Raw genomic sequence first — 16,659 nt, forward strand, 5'->3', positions numbered from 1 at the left:
GAGTGAGACCCTATGTTGGAAAGTGAGACTACTGAATTATGTACCTATGCTAAAATGAACCAAGAAGGATTTTTTTTGTTTTTTTTCCTTTTTGTTTTAGAAAAATCATAATTCATTTTTTTCTTTTGAGAAAATCATTCTTTTAAACAAATTGCCCCAACGCTTTTTGTTTTTCAAAGGCATGAACAAATGATTTTTTTTCGAGACATTCTCTTTTCTTTTTTTAATTTTCTAGGAGAAAATTCATCAGACTAGGTTTTTATATCTTAGGAGAAAAATTCATCAGACTAAGACATCTATCCTAGGAGAAAGTTCATCAGACTAGGTTTTCTATCTTAGGAGAAAGATTTATCAGACTAAGATTTCTTGTCCTAGGAGAAAATTCATCAGACTAGGGCTCTTATCTTAGGAGAAAAATTCATCAGACTAAGATTTTGATCGTAGGAGAAAGTTCATCAGTCTAGGTCTTTTTTTTCAGTATCTTAGGAGAAAATTCATCAGACTAAGATTTTTTTTATTATCTTAGGAGAAAGATTCATCAGACTAACATTTCTATCCTAGGAGAAAATTCATCAGACTAGTTTTTCTATCTTAGGAGAAAAATTTAGCTGACTAAGATTTTGATCCTAGGAGAAAGTTCATCAGACTAGGTCTTTTTTCTTCTTTTTTTTGGTATCTTAGGAGAAATATTCATCAGACTAAGATTTCTATCATAGGAGAAAGATTCATCAGACTAGGTCTTTATGTTAGGAGAAAGATTCATCAGACTAAGATTTCTATCCTAGGAGAAAATTCATCAGACTAGGTTTTCTATCTTAGGAAAAAGATTCATCAGAACTAAGATTTTGATTCTAGGAGAAATTTCATCAGACTGGGTCTTTTTTTTGGTATCTTAGGAGAAAGATTCATCAGACTAAGATTTCTTATCCTAGGAGAAAGATTCATCAGACTAGGTTTTTTATCTTAGGAGAAAGATTCATTAGACTAAGATTTTTATCCTAGGAAAAATTTATCAGACTAGATTTTCTATCTTAGGAGAAAGATTCATCAGACTAAGATTTCGATCCTAGGAGAAAATTCATCAGACTAGGTCCTTTTTTTGTTATCTTAAGAGAAAGATTAATCAGACTAAGATTTTTATTGGGAGGAAAATCCATCAGACTAGGACTTATTATCATTGGAGGAGAAAATGTGAAGATCAATGGCAAGATTTTATGCATAATAGCAAGACAAATAAAATATTTGAGAAACTTCCCTTTGTCGGCTCTTCTCTTCTTTTCTTTTCTTCTTTTTTTTTGTTTTTTTCTTTTTTTTTGTTTTGAACCACTTTTCTTGCACTGCTTTGTTCCTGTTTCACACAAAGAAAAATTTGTCAGTTTTGAAAATGGTGGTCGGTTTGTGGCCTTGAGTCTTGGGCAACTTGGCTTCTACTTAATCAGCTTCAGCCGGTTTCAAAAGACTTTTGTTGTGCATCACCCCTGATTGTTTCACACCCATCACCATTTGTATTTTCGACTCAATCAACCTTATCCCAACTGGAGATCTTTTCTTAGGTGACCTTTTCCGATATCTTGAATGACTTCCTGCTTTTTGAGTAATTTGTCTATTAGAGAGAATCACCAGTTATCTTTGCTTGCGCCAAGTAGGCTGACAAGAGTCTTTATGGGAAGCCTTTGCATAAATCCTCAAGGTATATTGACAGTAACAACTGAATGTGCTGGACAAATTTACTTTATGCAACTGAAAATCTAGTAGCAGATTTTGAAATCTTTTCTTGCTTGTTTTTATAAGAACTGACTCAGAGTGAAGGACACAATGATGCAAAGAAACAAGTTTTAACAAGAAATTCCCCTGTCAGAAGGACAGAAGGAAGATTTATTTTAATAGCTAGCCTTAATGATCATGACATGCATTTTGGAATCAATGGCCTGATCTATCAAACTAATCCAATCTTCCTTTTTACAATTCTTATAACCTTTGAAGTCGGGCATGTTTGTGTCAATCCTTTGAACCGGCTTCATGACTCACTTTCGACTAGTGGTGCCCCGAGGAATTTTCACCAACAAGTCTCTCTCATTTATTCATCTTTGCTTACCGTCGATTACAGTGCCCGTGAGAGTTTTCACTAGTAAGACTCTCTCATTTTTCTTTTTTTTTCTTTCTCTTTGCAATTTGACAGTGTTCTGTGTCGCGTGACAACTGTTGCTCATTGCATGCATCTTCTTGGCATTCTTGAAGGTTGATCAGGAGGTCTTTATTTAGAAGGCTTTTGGATATGGGTAGGAAAAAAAGACATAATGAAGGCTCAAAATAGACTCAAAGTAAAGGGGGTTGTAGACTTACAACTTTTGGAATCGACTCTTTCCAAAGTGAAATAAAATCTTTGCCCCAGTTTTAGCTATTGGGATTTTTGGAATTTTTTTTCTTTCTTTTTCTTTGAATTCTTATTTGGTTGAACCGAACCTTGAGGCTGCATACGTATCCTTTTTTTAAGGAATCAGGTCGAACGTAGTTCAAACATATGACCTAACTAATATTTTTTTTCATCTTCCTTTTTTGTTTTTTTTTCTTTTTTTTTTCTTTGCTTTTTTTTTCTTTTTCTTTTCAAAACAAATGGACCTTTGACTTTTTTTTTTTTTTTGCTTTTCTGAACTTTCTAAGAGTTGCCCCAGTTCGTACTCTTGGGACATGGACTTTTTTTTTGACTCTAAACTTGATTCCAAAAGAGGGTGATCAAAGAAAATAACATAGGCTCAAAAGGGTGACAAAGGGTATAAAGTGTTTGGGTAGCAGAAAAAGGACCTCCCAACCTCGAGAATGCCAAACATTGTATCTTTTTGCGATCATAACATTGACGAATATGTCTGTCTTCTTGGTGTGTCGTGGTCACTAGACACTTTCCATCCCTTAGTGTCAAACTTTCCAACAAACTTCAATTGATTAAACATCCTCAAGCCCGATCTTCACAATGATTTGAAGGTGAATTTTCTTAACCTCCACGGGTCTGACTATTTTAGTTCCAGTTGAATTTTACTCGGGCTTAATTTCAAGGTATTTCAACTCTTTTTCATCCTCAAAAGTGCTTTTTCCTCAGTTTTCCAATTCAAGCTTAAATCAATTTTCTAAGATTTGGCCAAAGATTCCGCATGCATGTCATATCACTAAAACTAGCGGGAAAAGAACTAAGCATGGAATGACACAAAAGGACAAACTATATTTCATTGAGTAAACAACAAGATAAACAACGTGAAATCTGAGTTACAACCCTAAAATAACCCGGCTAATGAAAATAGCAACAAAACCAGACAGATAAGACTCACACAAACATAATAGAGGGATAGAAAGGTTTGACTTAATAAAACAAATAAAATCTGGATCACAACCCTGAAATAACCCAGATAATAGAAAAAATATCAAAACAAGCTACCAAGATTCCTTCCTAGTAAAGAGAGAATGAATTTTCAATTGCTAAGCTTGACATTTAGCCACAACTTTGCTCATCAGAATTACCATGGCCTTCTCCAATTTCAGTCGGAAAGTTATCGAGAGGATTCTCATATTCTATGTCACTAGGCATCATCCCCACAAAGTGTGCATCATCATGTGCAGGTAAAGGATTCTATGTGATATTTTGGGTGTCACTATCTTGGATCACAATCAGTTTTTCCTGGATCATCCTTTCTATTTTCTTTTCAAATTCCGACAACTTTCAATATTGTGCCCCTGGGCATTGGAATAGTATTCACACCTTTTAGATGGGTCAAAGCTTCGTGCACATGGGTCCACATGATTTGGAGGAATTGTTGCAATCATGTCATAATGCTTTAACCTCTCAAATAAGCTTGCATATGACTCTCCTATTGGTAAAAAATTATCTTTCAACCTTTGTTCCCTTCTATACCCCTGGCTTGGATGTGGGTTATAGGGCACTTGAAAATTTTGTGGAGGCTGGTAGAGATTTTGCGGTGCTGGTGCTCACCTTCTGGGTTGTCTTGGTGGCCGGGAAACATACTGAGGTGGAGCAACAGAGTATTGTGGGTTCTGAGGTGGATAGTACTGCTTAGGGGAATCATCGCAAACTAGATGAGGCTGCTCATACCTTCAAGATGTTCTCCTAGAACCTCTTTGTGACCCTAATGTCATCTTGGTTTCTTCATCCTTATCATTCGTGTCACCAAAATTATCAGGTTCAATTTGGACAGCCTGAGTGGCGGCTTTGAGAACTGCTTGACTTATAATTTTACCCGTCTTAAGGCCATTTTTCAACCATTTCCCCCATTTTGATTGCTTTCGAGAAGGATTTGCCCACTGCGTACATCATGTTTTGGAAATAATCTGGCTCTTGAGCCTGAAGGAAGACAGTGATTAACTCGTGGTCATACATATGTGGCTTAACTCTAGCCGCTTGCTCTCTCCATTTAATGGCATATTCCCTGAAACTTTCAGTTGGTTTCTTCTTCAAGTTTGAAAGGTAATTGCGGTCTGGGGCGATGTCGATGTTATATTGGAACTATTTTGACAAAGGTCTGGGCCATGTCATCCCTGTCGTGTCCCCCTTTTTCCTCGCGGAATCAGGTTCATGACATTTGGAGGGACAACTCGTTCCTTTTGGGAACTGGGTTTGCATATGAAAAGTCGCCACCTACTGATTTAAGTAATAGCATGCAATAAGGCTCAATAAGTAACAGCATGCAATAAGTAACACCAAAAGAGTTTGATTTGAATAACCAGAGATAGGGTAAGGGCTTGAAATTATTCTAAGAGGAAGGTGTTAGGCACCCCTCAGAATCCACTAGTGTGGTTCCCGGCCATACAATTATTGTGAATTGAGGTGCCATTAACATATAGACAAATAAGGCTCAAATAGGAGGGGGTTTCATAGAAGGGTTTGAAAATAAACAAAGTTTGGGAGAACAAATAGAAAAGCTGATTTTTTTAAAAAGAAAGAACTGAAATGCTAAAGAAATAAGAGAGGGGGGAGGGGTCCTAGGTTTATTAAAATATGGATCACCCCACACAATGTCCGGGTATCACTCCTCAGTGAGGGTCTACACGTGACATTATCGCATGGTCATCATATCCATATCTACCCTTCCCACCCCGTTAAGGTATTTAAAGCGCGGAATGGTCTCGATTACTTATTGCATGCTATTACCCGTCCCAATCCTATCAGTCCCGAAGGCAATTAGGACTACTAATCCTAAAAGGAGGGATATTAGGCTTATTTGTAGTTTCAAAGGTAAAAATTCTAAGGTGACATACAAAAACACATATTACATATAGAAAGGGAAAACACATAAGCATATAGGCTCAATTATACCTCCTCAAACAAACATATAAAGTAGCATGTCTTACACATACAGCTTAGGTCTGATTCAAAAGCATTAAAGACGAGGGAGTTGAGATTGTTGAGGTAGTTTTAGTCTATTGCATAACTCAGATAAGAAGTCCGACTCAGACCTACCTGCTGGTTGTAATGATTAACAGAAGCAGGTTCAGTTTACAGATATTACCCTAAGGCTTGCCTAAGTGTTTAGACGGGGTCCTAGAGGCATGATATCTACTGAATTCAGAAGGTGGTAAGACAGTGAGACTCAAAATGAACTGTTTGCAATCCTATATGCATACTTGTTAAACTAGTTAAGGACTCAGATTATTAAAAGAGAGGCATAATTTAAATGAATTGATTACAAGTTCTGCAACTGATGATTATTGATTTTTAGATCTGACATTGAGTGAAGCGGATCAGATTCAATTAGAAACTCCTATAGGCATGCTTTCTATACATTGCTGATTTTAAAACCTCATAGACGTGGTGTCGAAATGCAAAAGCCTTATAGATATGGTATCTATATGTAGTTTGAATATGCAAAAGTTGAAAGTACCCTATAGGCATGATTTCTATATGAAGTATGAATATGCAAAATTAGACTAGACCTATAGGCATGATTTCTATATGTATTTGAATATGCAGAAATATAGCAGTCCTATAGGCATACTTTCTACATGTATTTGAATATGCAGAAATATAGCAGTCCTATAGGCATAATTTCTACCCCTTTTGCATACATAGTTACCCACCCTTTTCACTAACCAGCCCCAAGTATTTATTACAAATTATTACAAGCTCGAATGAACAAAATTACATCAGAAAAAGTTTAAAAAGTACAACCAGATGAGGCCTGATTATTGACTTCCTCTCTGAGTTATGAGATAGACCAACTCAAAAGACCATCGATCCAAAGCCTTTCTCAGTTTGAGTGTGTCAGAGTTCCCTAATAGCCTCAATGGGACTCCAGGCAGTGCTCACACCCAAATTGTATCATCAGAATGGGGACAAGTGCAGTGTGGAAGGGCCAGCCCTCAAGTGTCCAAGTTCAGAGGGAGCTCAATGGGTCCCAAAGCAAGGCTCACAAGAGGGGCAAAAATTAAAGTTTAAGGGAGAGTGCAAGTGCAGAAATAGAGTTCTAAGGGGATAAAGGAGAGGGAAATAGCCACAAACAATTTGATAAATTTACACAAAAGGGTTCAGGGGGTAGGGAAGTTGCAAAGGGGGGTCAGTTTTGGGCATGCACAGCAGTGGAGATGCTGGCATGCCTACAAGCCTACCAGAACATACAGCAGCAGAGAGTCATAGAGGTTAGGATTCCAGGGATCAAGCTTGAGTCATGGACAATAATATTCAGTACTGTCATGCCTCAAGCAAACCATAGTATCAAACATATTAGGGTAGGGGGTTTGGGATTCATAATAAATTCAGAACAGGCAGAAAGGAAATTATAGCAAGCTAAAAAAAGTACTGAACTGAACACCAACAATAGACAGACAAGAGGGTAAAAGCATTAAGTAAACACATTATTGTGAGGCTAAAAATTTAACTAGAACATACCAGTTCAAAGAAGCAAAATACAGTAAAAGCAGGTAGCAGAACTTGAAAACAGGCCACAGTACCAGTAACAAGAGAGAATGTTTTTTGAGTGTGAGTGTGAGTTCAGAAAACTTAGTGTGTTTTTGTGTCTGTGTGTTAATGAAAAGCCAGGTATTTATAGTGTGAAAACAGGCAGAAAAATAAGGCAAGAAAATAATTATGGATATGTGTACCAATTAAAATCAATCAGTATAAAAACTTCCTTTAATTAAGGAGTTAAAATCAAACGGTAATATGCAATTGCTAAATAAGGAAAGAAATCACATAGCGCTGAATATGACCAATAAGGAAGTATCTCGAGTACACAGTAGGTAATAGATGCTAGGTTAATCAGACTCTAATCAAGGAAAGGTCTTTAAGAATCCAATACAAATGTAATCAAGGTAATGGGATTAATCAAATTGAGTAGAAAAGGTAGGGGTCGAAAGTTCAAAGGAAAGTATTCAAATAGGTCCAAGAGACAGGGAAATCAATACAACAAGGAAAGAATCAATTACAAGAGTACAATCAGAATTACGCGAAGAGGTTTGAAATCAGTCCACAATTAAGGGTTCTTTTGAGAGGAAAATTTAGCATATAAAAGAGTGCATAAACATTAGGCATGCGAGGCTAAACTCATGACAAAGGGAATAATCACATGACAGTCACATAGGTCAATTTCACCAATATTAGTAATAGAGAAAGGGAAGAGTATCAGAAGCATGCAAAAGATCAAGTAGAAAGCCTTCCTGAAAATTGTAGTCCAGTTCCAATGATCACATAAAGCAACAGAAGTTGAAACAAAGATTTCGAAACTCAGTCGAGCAATAGATGAAACAACTTCAGAAACTCGAATAGGTCCAAAGAAAATAGGGTTTTGAAACCAAACGAGTTCAGAGATGAGGAACCAGCAAATCACATTGCAAATAGTCTCCGGACTAAATGAACCCAAAGTTTTAGGGTTTTTACCATCAATCGAGTCATAGAGATGAAAAACAAGCAATCGAACAAACACTAACACGAAATATAGTCAGAAACCTCAAAAGGAACTAAGACTTTTAACATGCACACTCCAGTAGAAGAACAACATAAAAAACACAGTAGAACATGTTAAAAATCAAAAAAAGCTTTGAAATAATTTAACAAAAAAACCTTAATCGGAAAAGGTAAAGAGGTTTCGAAAGCAGAGTTTTGAATGAAACTTTGAGAAAACGTTTAAAAGCTTAGAGAAAATACAGATCTACAACGGATCTAAAAGAATCGGGAGAAACCTCGAAGGTTAGGGTTCCAAAAGAACCCAGAAGGTGAGAAAGGCTTGGAAAGTCATTGATCTAAGAAGGAGAAGTCAAGATCAGGCTTGAATAGCCATGGCTGGCCAGAGCAAGGTCGAAGATGACCGGAGACAGCATGGCACTGAAATAAACCAAGGTCTGGACCAAACTTCTTCAAGGTCTGGTCTTGAGACCATAATAGTCGAGCATGTAGGAGTCGTAGGAGGCAGGTATAGGCCTTTAATGGCTTTGGAAGCCATGGATTCTGGCGATTTTAGGGTGGAAGCGGAGGGAGGCGGCTAGGGTTTGAGAGGAGCTTGAGAGAGAATTGGGAGAAGGGGGAATTCAAGGGCAGCCATATCTGAGAAATGATTAGGTTTAGGGGTTAGTTCAGGTTAAAAAAAGGAATGGGCAAATGTGAGCCGTTGATCTAAGTGATCAACGGTTGGGATTAAAAGGGGATCCGAGCGGGTTATTTAAAAGGGTCGTGGGTCGGGTAGATTAGGACTTGGGTCAGGGTAACTGGGCCTTTGGTTGAGTCTTATTAGAGGTTCAGATCTGGCTAAAATTGAAATGCAAATGGGCTAACATTTAAATAGCCATTTTCCCTTTATTTATTTTATAAAAAATAGTAAAATAATTTCTGGAAATAAATTAAAAGTACAAAAATGATTAAAAATACATAATTATCAAATGAAAAATATTGGAGTCAATTTTAAAAATACAATTACAATTAAATCTTAAAATACGCCAATATTGCAATTATGTTAGTTATATTTTAGAATAAATATGGGAATTCAATAAATAAATCACCAAAAATGATAATTTCAAGGATAATTATTGGGTTTTTCTTGATAAAATAGGGCAATAAATTGATTTAAAAATCTTTAAAAATTAAGAAAAAATAATAAAATGTTTGGACATACTTATATATGCGTACATATGCTATTTTGAAAGTATTTTGCATATTAAAGTATACAAGAAAAAATTGGGTATCAACAATCCGAGACATGCCAGTGAGAGGTGTCTTAATCCATAAACCATTCAGAGGCTACTCCCGTAAGGTTTTCCCCAAAATAAGCTATTAGCAATTCTTCATTTCTTTCTGCACCTCTTAGCTGATTGTAATACCTTTTCAGGTGGGCTATGGGATCTCCATATCTATCATACTTTTCAAATTTGGGGATCTTGAAACCAAGTGGTAAATGAACATCAGGGAACATACATGTTTTTCAACAGTTGTTCTAAGCTTTTCAGTCTTTGGGTCATTTCTTCCTGTGCCATCTTTCGGGCAAGCTTCTCAATATTTGCAGGAAGATCAAACAAGTACGAGTGGTACTCAGGAGAGTGGTACTGCTCTTGTTGGGCAACAAATTGTGACTCATGAGTTTTCCTCTGCACCACCGTCGGCTGTGGGATGGTGAAGACGAACATAACAGTAGTGGTTGTCTGATTGGTTGTCAATGGCAAACTTTGAGAGCATGCAACAGAAGTTCAAGCTATAGTCGTACAGTTTGGATAAGGATTGAAGCCAAGTGGACATGATTGATCAGACAATGATACTGGAATGGTAGTAGTCGAGATGAGTGTGAACTTTGAGAAACCATGCATAGAAAAGGGCGGTCCATGACCATTGGCCCATGCTTGACACATTTCGGTCATTTGCTATTTCAGTATTCTATTTTCCTCAACCACAATAGACTCTTGTTGAACCCTCTGACCCTGAGTCTCTTGACCACTCGTAACAGCTTCGATATCAGTTGTCATTTTTCCCTTGGATCTTGTGTTGTTGTCAGCTTACCACAAGCCAACCACCTCAAACTTTCTTCACAATTCAACACAAGACACATTAGAGTGGCCTCAGTCGGTCCTTATTATTATCATCATTTTTTCATTTATTTTTCATTTATTTTATGGTTGATCGAATATGATATGTGTTGCCTACGTATCATGTGGGAACATGAATCAGATCTTGCGTAGTTCGGGAAGATCGGGAATAAAGTGAATAAACTAATCTTTTTTTTATTTTCTTTTCTTTTTTTTTAAATTTTTGAAAGAAAGAATTATAAAGAAGAAAGAATATTTTTTATTTCAATTTTTTTTTCGAATTTCAAAAGAAAAACCTCTAAAGAAAAAATAAAATATCTTTGGATTTTTGGACTTTTATGTTAAAATTGTGAAAGAAAGACTTCTAAAGAAAATATTTTTGAATCTTGAATTTTCTTTTCAATTTTCGAAAGAAAAAACTTCTAAAGAAGAATGATTTTTTTTTTTGGATTTTTAAAAGAAATTAAAAAAAGTATTTTTGGATTTTTTTTTAAAATTGGGGTCTTAAAGAAAGACTTTCTGAAGAAGGAAGTAAAGGAAATATTTTTGAATTTTTTGAAAATGGTGAGCCGGAACCGATGAGGTTTGCCTACGTATCTCACATCCGGTGAGAATCAGACCCGCATAGTTCGGTCATTTTTTACGGAACAGGAAAACATGACTTTTGAAAACATTGGATTTTTTTTCTCTTTTTCTTTGAATTTCGGGAGAGTTTCATAATTATTCAAACACCTACCTCTCACTCTTGATTCTTTTTTTCTTTTTTTATTTTTGTTCCCTATTCTAGAAGCCAGTCAATATGCAAGCCTAAACAAACAGATACGCAAGTAGCACGTAACATACATCAGGATGATCTTTTAATTTGGATACACCTGTCTTAGACAGACCCAACCCCTGTGTTGAGTCCCCAAAGTCAAATGCACATGATGCAAACAAGCGTTCCTACTATGGACCCGACATGAGGCTATGTTATTCTAGGTTTAAAACCTGGGTGTACTGTTCTAAACCTGGCTTACCCGTGCGGACAGCTCGAGCCGGAGGGGGGGGAGGGGGCAACATACCAGGAATACAGAAGCTTCACCGGCTTTGCAACTTGTCCGAACCTCGTTCTAAAATTGGGATATGACTCTAACAGAAAAGAAGTCACACGAAGTGCACACTTCCCAAATAATTTAGAAGACTCAGAGAGAAGAGGGTTTCGCAACAATTTATATACAGTCCAAACAATATCAAAGCGATAAAAAGCGGCATTTAGCACATTAGGCTCAAACATGTAAAACTCATATAATAAATAAAAGCCAACTATAATAGTTATTCTAAGCTCGAATTCTTGAACCCTAAACCAAAAGTTTTGGGTTCTTATCCCCAGCAGAGTCGCCAGAGCAATCACACCTCTTTTTTTACCACCCGAGGGGGTATATAAGGGAGTTTTTCCAATTAAAGTAACATAAATCGAAATGGGATTATTTTATTTATTTCAGAGTCGCCACTTGGAATAATTTATTTGGTGTCCAAAGTCACCATTTTATTTTTTAAAATCCCAAATCGAGGAAATCGACATTATTTAAAAGTCTACGAAACCAGAATTTCTAAGTAAGGAATTCTGTTAATCCGGGAGAAGGTGTTAGGCATTCCCGGGTTTCGTGGTTCGAGCACAGTCGTTTTAACTATTAATAATTGGCCTACTATCTGATTTACTATATGTTTTAAACCTACTATGCATTTTTAACTTTATAACCGCTTTTAATTAATTTAACCACTTTTAGAATTTATGGATTTATTTCTTGAACAAGTTACAATTGTCGTACACTTTTTTATTTTGGCACACCGCAAACCACGCTACATGAAATGCACCCGTGATTTGTGACATGTTTATTTTATTAATGTTCAAAATTGATGATCGGGTCACATGACCCACTCCTACGGCCCAATAGTCTAATTCACAAAGACAAAATCAAATAAAGGAACAAATATCAAACAATTGGAACAAGAAAATAAGAAAACAAGAAAACAAGAAAATGGCAATAAACAAATAAAAAGAGACCAAGCCTTGGTTAAACATCATAGGATGATCCTTATAACAACAGAGAAATACTTATACATTTTCCAAATTTTGAAAACAACGAAATATCTAGTTTAAGCAAAAATCACAATTCAACCTCAAATCCATGATACATCCAAGTAAATAATAATATAAAAAGTACTAGTAAACAAAGTGAGTTGACAGAACACTTGTGATTTATCCCTCCATGACAAACTAACATATAAAAAGTACTAGTAAATAAAGTCGACATTGTATTTATAGTTTTGCGATGCTTAACTACAAGGTCTGTCTCACAGATCCAATTTTCAAAATGCTCTACCTAAGCAATTATTATAACTCTATTCAATAAGAAAACAAAAGGAAACAAAATTCTTTTAAGCAACAACAAGCATGACAGTACGAACCTCAGCCAACATCATCAACAAGACAAGAGCACTCGTGCGGCGACCTCGACGACCTTGACGGACTGAACGTTTCAGGTGATTTTACGACGGTTTGGGGATGGTTTGGAACTGATTTTCGGGGTTGTTGTTTTCACTATTAGCAGCTGGGCCTAGCAGCATTTTTCTGCAAAACGAAGGGCCTTTTTAATGGCTTTTTTTAGGCAGAAAATAGGGGCTCTTCAAGGGTGTGCTTTTGGATTGTTTTGGTACCGGGTTTCGACGGAGTTTTTGGTAGCGGCTGTTCTTTGTTCCTTTTCTTGGGGTGGTCCTCCACTATAGAGTTAGAGATGAGGTTTGGAAAATGTCTAATTTAAGAAGGGAATAACTGGTTGTTCCTGGAGATTTTTTGTTTTACAGAGTTCAACCAAAAACGAGAGGGGAAGGTATGAGCTCTGTTTTGTCCAAGAGCAAGTGACAATGGAGGTCTCTTGGGGGTAACTCGATGAAAACCAGAAGAAAGAGTAGCGACTGTGTGTGTGTTCCTTTTTTCGAGGTGGGTGTTCTTCAGTGAGAGTTTCAGAAAAGGCCGCCGATATTTTAGGAAGATGAAAGGTGTGAACGATTTTTTTTACTCTTAGCTCCCTCCTCTCTCTCAATTTGCTGCGCAACCCTTTTTTCTTTTCTTCCTCTAGAGTTCCCCCCTATAAAATGGAGTATGCTCAATATATATAGGTGTAGGGTTGTTCTTGAAAAACATGGAAAGAGATTTGAGGTATGAGCCAGCTGTATATGGAAGAGAAGGAATCCTATGTATCTTTTAGTGATGCCAAAAATGTGAAAATTTATGGGTGCCAAAAAAATGAAGGGTGAAAGTGACGTGTGGTCATCTGATGACATTGAAAGTTTGTTAAAATGTGAGAAAAGATGGAATCAAAGAGCAAAAAGACAAATAAAAAATGACATGGCAGAATTTTTATTGGTTCTTTCTTCTTCTTCTTCTTCTTCTTCTTCTTCTTCTTCTTCTTCTTCTTCTTCTTCTTCTTTTTTAATTTTTTTAAAAGATAATCTAAAATAAAAAATACTACACTAGTAAGATTCTTAGACTAGAAAATATAAAAACTACCAAGAAAAAGTTATATAATTACTAGTTTCATCAAAATTAGAAGAAACCTATTTTTTGTGAATTTTCCTTTCTTTTTGCAAATGAAAACAAACTATTATCTAAAATATAATTCTTTGTATAATTTTTAATTTTATCAAATAAACCTACTAAAAAGTGAAATTAAGGCTAAAATATCAAGATTAAACTTAACAAATATTTAAACACTAAAAACGTGATAAAAATTTAAATATGATCAAAAATTAGGTGCTCACAGGAACCAACCTCAGCCTGGAGATGAAAAGTAAGTTAATTGAATTTTTAAAAGCTAACGCAAATTGTTTTTCTTTGTCGATGATAGAGTCAAACCCTATACCAGTACAAAGTGGCAAGAGCAGTCGATGCAGCTTTTACCCGAGAAGGTCGAGATCGAATCTACAAGGAGCTAGAATGTTTGGGATTTGGATTCCTATCTAAACTAGCAGTGTGTAATGCTCTTAATTACACTTCCAATCATATTTGTTTGTTTCTTACTTCTAATTTTATGCTAATGAGATGCGAAATTAAACTAAGTATGAATGCTTGTAAGGTTTTCTAAATAGTTAAAGAGGCACTAGGGAAGTGGCTTTCTCCTAGGTGTATATTTGACGGGATCTAAAGCCTAAGGCAAAGTTGTTATTTGGGGATTGTAATATAGCCAATGCACGAAACTACTTACTCTATACCTCTTGGTAGCTTGAGTGACCTTGCCCTAATTAACTTTCTCAAGACCAATTGGGTGTCAAAATTGTGCAAGCAATATAGGCTCAAGTTAGGTATTACTATCTCTAGGTTTAACCCTTTAAATGGGGCTATCAATCTCTTGAATACACCCCAATTCCTTTTTGGACTGATTTTCCTAGACCCAAGCTCTCTTTCTCAAGAAGAGCCCAAATCAAAGAGGCACAAATTAGTGTTTGCAACCACTAATTCAATATGGAAAACATAAATTAGTCCAAATATCAATCACCCATAAACATCTAAGCCTTAAAATAAAAGACCCATCAAATACCCACACTAGGGTTGAGCCACAACCCTAGCTAATCGGTCTAGCTACTCATAATAATGGAAGAAATCAGATATTTAGATGAAGATCACCCATATAATATGATTACAAGCTAAGATTAGAAGATTCAATGTTCAAATAGCTACAAAATTACACAAAAAAGCTTAAAACCGCCGTTCACGTGCTCTGCTAAGATAAAGATACCCTAAGAATGTGAAAAAGAAGTATTTATACAAGGCTGAATTTTCTATATAAAAATACCTCTAACGGAGGTATCGTGGTCTGCAAGAAATGATCCGCGGCCGCGATGAGGCTTTTTGGCTTCAAGTTCTTGGTCTCTGAATCTTGCCACCGTGGACCATACAAAATGCACCACGGCTGCGGCGGCTTCACTGCGGACCGCACAAAATGGACCGCGGACCGCAGTGGCTTCCAACTTCCAAACTCCCAGCTCTCTGAATCCCCTCTCTACGGACCGCATAAAATGGATTGCGGCCACGATGAGGCTACTGCGGCCGTGAAGAATCTACCGCGGACTGCAGTACTTGAGTTTCCAAAATTGTATCTCTCTGATCTTTTCCAGTGGGGACCGCAACAATTGCACTGCGGTGTGGGGCTACTGCTGCAGTGGTGGATTTACTGTTGTAGTAGTGCTTAGACTTGTTCTTGGTACTTGAGCAGGTTTCACTCCTTTTTGAGCTGGTTTTGACTTCCTTGTCACTTTTTGACCAAACACTGCAAACAAGCACAACATGTAAGCTTTCGGGACAATTTGTACACATTTTTAATCCAAAACTCAACAGAAAATGAGCATAAAATAGACTAGAATCCCTAGTTATCAACTCCCCCAAACTTAAGCTTTTGCTTGCCCTCAAGCAACAAAATAAGTCCCACATCCTTAAAAATAAAACCAAGAAAATTCAGCTGACCTAAAGTGACCTCATCTAGCATCAATTGGGACTAACAATTGCCCTCAATTCAAATGAATCATTAACAAAATTCAACCTTTTAAGCACCATGGTTTTAGTGCGGCACAAAAGCATCAAGAATTGACTCAACTCATCAAGGAAACTCTTTCTACTACTTTGGTCATTGTGGAACCCAAACTCATACTCCTCACTCTTCCTTAAGCAAGACCTCACTTTTACATTGTAGCACTCAGAAGAAGGATTGTGGAAAAGACACTCATCTCTCTCAAAGAAAGGTCACAAGTCTGGCTCTAAGTACCATAAGCTTGTCCCTTATGTGAGTCACCACTAATGTAAGCTTCATTAAACTCAAGATCATATAGGGAATTTGTGGGGATATAATGAAGGCTTTTAGTTCAATGTAGGAAATATCTGGTCTAAGTAGGTTTCATATTCCCTTAAGTACTTCATTTGCTTCATTTTGGCACATATTCTCTTGACTTTTTGAGTCATTAACTTGTTCATTTCAAACCTTTTTCTCCTTTCTAAAGTTTTCACACCTTTCATCTCTTTACTTTTATTGAATCCCTTCATTTCTTCTACCTTGCTCATTATTTTTGACTTTTTGATTTTTCTTTTTATTTCTTTTCTGCCTTTACTTTTCTTCATTTTTGTACCTTTTACCACTTTGTTGCATTCCTCGTCTCTCCCCCCAAACTTATGCTTTTGCCTTGTGCTAAGGAAAGATCGGGTGCCAAGAGAGGGTCTTTTTAGAACGGGTAAAGGCTTATATCATGGTCTTTGAAAGAAAATGGGCTATGGATCAAAGGGGTTGACTAGGATATTATCATTGGTAGGCTATGGACGTTTTCAAGATATCATTCGGATCAAGGAGAGCCTATAATCACTTCTCAAATCAAACTACACTTAGGATTTCACCTAGACAAACATTTAGGGCAAGTTCTAGACTAATGGCACGGGACTTGGACTTGCAATTCAAATTCTCACTATACAAGCTATAGGATTGCTAAAGAGACAGAGTCGGGGCCCACAACAACCTTAGCAAAGATTTGAGCAACACAAATGGTTCCGAAAAATCACTTGATGATTATCGGCTAACACAAGAGTCTCAAGGTTACAACTGTCACCATCCTATATACACCAATTTGTTTTTT

Source organism: Nicotiana tabacum, chromosome 3 (assembly GCF_000715075.1).
Source record: "Nicotiana tabacum cultivar K326 chromosome 3, ASM71507v2, whole genome shotgun sequence".
NCBI lineage: Eukaryota > Viridiplantae > Streptophyta > Magnoliopsida > Solanales > Solanaceae > Nicotiana > Nicotiana tabacum.